Source organism: Rutilus rutilus (genome assembly GCF_951802725.1).
Source record: "Rutilus rutilus genome assembly, chromosome: 1".
In the NCBI taxonomy this organism is placed as follows: Eukaryota; Metazoa; Chordata; class Actinopteri; order Cypriniformes; family Leuciscidae; genus Rutilus; species Rutilus rutilus.
The window spans coordinates 68989408-68992405 of NC_140209.1; the positions used below are offsets into that span (position 1 = coordinate 68989408).

The 2998-nt window shown below is 39.5% G+C and overlaps 1 long non-coding RNA gene across 3 annotated transcripts; it reads right to left on the reverse strand.

Annotated features, from left to right (window-relative positions):
• Positions 1-1122: 1122 nt before the first annotated feature.
• LOC311296603 lies at positions 1123-2768 on the reverse strand. Of its 3 annotated transcripts, none has more exons than XR_014628632.1 (4): positions 2264-2768; positions 2102-2165; positions 1953-2006; positions 1123-1255 (listed from the first exon to the last, which is right to left on the reverse strand). It is a non-coding gene; the product is annotated as an uncharacterized lncRNA (long non-coding RNA). The 3 variants fall into 3 exon arrangements; XR_014628633.1 differs by having other exon boundaries at positions 1144-2006; positions 2264-2434; positions 2522-2768; XR_014628634.1 differs by having other exon boundaries at positions 1144-2006.
• Positions 2769-2998: the final 230 nt, after the last annotated feature.

A 2998-nucleotide genomic window follows, 5' to 3' on the forward strand; every position in this document is an offset into this window, starting at 1 on the left:
ATTACACGTTAAGCGTTTTCCTCCCATAACCGTTATAAGAAAAGGCTTAACGTGGCTAACTGTACTAAGACAGTGATATTACATGACCAAAATCAGCACACGTCATATTTATAAACCATACTATGTATAAAAAATCAGATGAGCCCAGAATATGAACGCAACGCGTTTAATTACACGTTAAGCGTTTTCCTCCCATAGAAAACCGTTATAAGAAAAGGCTTAACGTGGCTTACTGTACTAATACAGTGATATTACATGACCAAACTCAGTACACATCATATTTATAAACCATAGTATGTATAAAAAATCAGATGAGCCCAGAATATGAACGCAACGCGTTTAATTACACGTTAAGTGTTTTCCTCCCATAGAAAACCGTTATAGGAAAAGGCTTAACGTGGCTTACTGTACTAAGACAGTGATATTACATGACCAAACTCAGCACACGTCATATTTATAAACCATACTATGTATAAAAAATAAGGTAAGCCCAGAAATTGAACGCAACGCGTTTAATTACACATTAAGCATTTTTCTCCCATAGAAAACCATTATAAGAAAACGCTTAACGTGGCTTACTGTACTAATACAGTGATATTACATGACCAAACTCATTACACATCATATTTATAAACCATACTATGTATAAAAAATAAGGTAAGCCCAGAAATTGAACGCAACGCGTTTAATTACACATTAAGCATTTTTCTCCCATAGAAAACCATTATTAGAAAACGCTTAACGTGGCTTACTGTACTAATACAGTGATATTACATGACCAAACTCATTACACATCATATTTATAAACCATACTATGTATAAAAAATAAGGTAAGCCCAGAAATTGAACGCAACGCGTTTAATTACACATTAAGCATTTTTCTCCCATAGAAAACCATTATAAGAAAAGGCTTAACGTGGCTTACTGTACTAAGACAGTGATATTACATGACCAAACTCATTACACATCATATTTATAAACCATACTATGTATAAAAAATAAGGTAAGCCCAGAAATTGAACGCAACGCGTTTAATTACACATTAAGCATTTTTCTCCCATAGAAAACCATTATAAGAAAACGCTTAACGTGGCTTACTGTACTAAGCCAGTGATATTACAGGGATGATGTGAAGGTCCTAAAAGACCACGTTGAGCAGCTCATTGATTCCTCCTGTCCAAATGAGTTTGATGCCCGCTATGATGCCTTCGCAAAAGTATGGTCAGAAGGATTCCTCTGCTACTTTGACCATCACCTGAAAGCAGACATTTGTGAAAACATGGCTGCATACTACACCAAACAATTCTGTGCATTTACAGACAAAACACCAACAAACAATATAAGTGAGAGCATCAACAAAATGATCAAATCCCAAAATGAATGGCGAGAACTTCCAGTGGACGCAATGGTGCTCTCACTGTACTACATGCAGTCATACTTTTTATTTGAATTTCAGAGGGCAAAATGTGGCTTGGGAAATTATGCAATGAAGCAGAACCGTGTAGCAGTGACAGATGTGAAAATGCCCCCTTTTCTTCCTTTGGAAGAAATTATCAAAAGGATCAAGACCAACAAAGAAAATGAGCCATGCAAAGTTGAAGGAGTTAAACTTCTGTCTTCTCAGACATCTTTGGCCAAGACAGTCATTGAAATGGGTCTGGTGAGTCTAAATCCATCATTGAAAGTGTTTGTCGTGAAAAGTCCCTCAAACGAATCAGTACATGTAGTTCGAAATACTGCAAATGGTGCATTATGCTCTTGTCCCAGCACTGGAAAATGCTACCACATTTTTGCGGTAGAAATGGCTACGGGGCTTCACTTTGCTACAAATCGAACATACAGCCTCTCAGTGATGCGGAAGAGAAGGAGAGGCAATGAAACAAAATCGGGCCGGAAAAAACCCAGAACAAAAGACTATGATTATTTGGTGAACCCGGCACCAGACTCCTTACTGTCTTCAATGCCTGACTCTCTGGTAGACAACATTCCACAAATTCCTATGGATGCTGAAAAGGAGGACAAAACAGATCAAAATAAGTGTTCCGATACAGCTGCTCTGTCTAAGGAGCCACCACAGACTGATGCTGGAAAAGATACTTGCCAGTTTGGGTGCTCATATGAATCAGCCTCTTTGGTGGACAGCATGCCATCAGTTTCTTTAAATGCTGTAAATAAAAAAAATACAGAGCAGGAGTGTTCTGATAAAGCTACATTGTCAAACATGCCAGCACGACCAGGTGCTGAAAAAGAGGAGAACACTTACCAGTTTTGGCTTTCAAATGGCGACAGTCTGCCTCTAGAACCACACCTTTCCAGAGTATCCACACCAAACAGTACAGCAGCTTCATTTGCTCCTTGGATGAGCATCAGTGACATCATTCATGACTGGGCAAAGGTCTCTCCCAAAAGCCGCTGTCTTTCTCCAATGACCTGGCTTGAAGGGGAAACAATTGAGCAGGCAATTAATGTCTTCATTCATCAGCAAAAAAAGTCAGACTCAATTCTATGTGCACCCACATACCTTTACCAGCTAGCTGCACTAGGAGACTTTAGTCCAGTTTTGCAGTTTTGTGCTGCAAAAAAGGCTTTAAATTATGATCTAATCATAATTCCCTTCAACACTGACATTACTGGCCATGGATATCACTGGGTTCTTGCCACTGTAAATTTCAGAGAGCGAGAGATCTCAGTGTTCAATTCAATCCACAGTCTTAAAACTGTGAAGCATGCTGCTCCAAAACTAATGAAAGTAGTAGCTTGCATGTACACTTCAGCAACAGAAAACGTCTCGGGTTATGACTATAACCCTTGTTCCCTGAGAAGGGAACGAGACACTGCGTCGTTGAAAACGACTCTTTGGGGACGCTCCCTTAGCGTGCGCCTCTGAAGTATGAATGAAACTAATCCAATCCTGATTGGTGTTGCGTCATGACGTAACATGTGACGGCATAACCGGATGCATAAAAGTGATGCTGGCACACACACACATTAGCCTCGC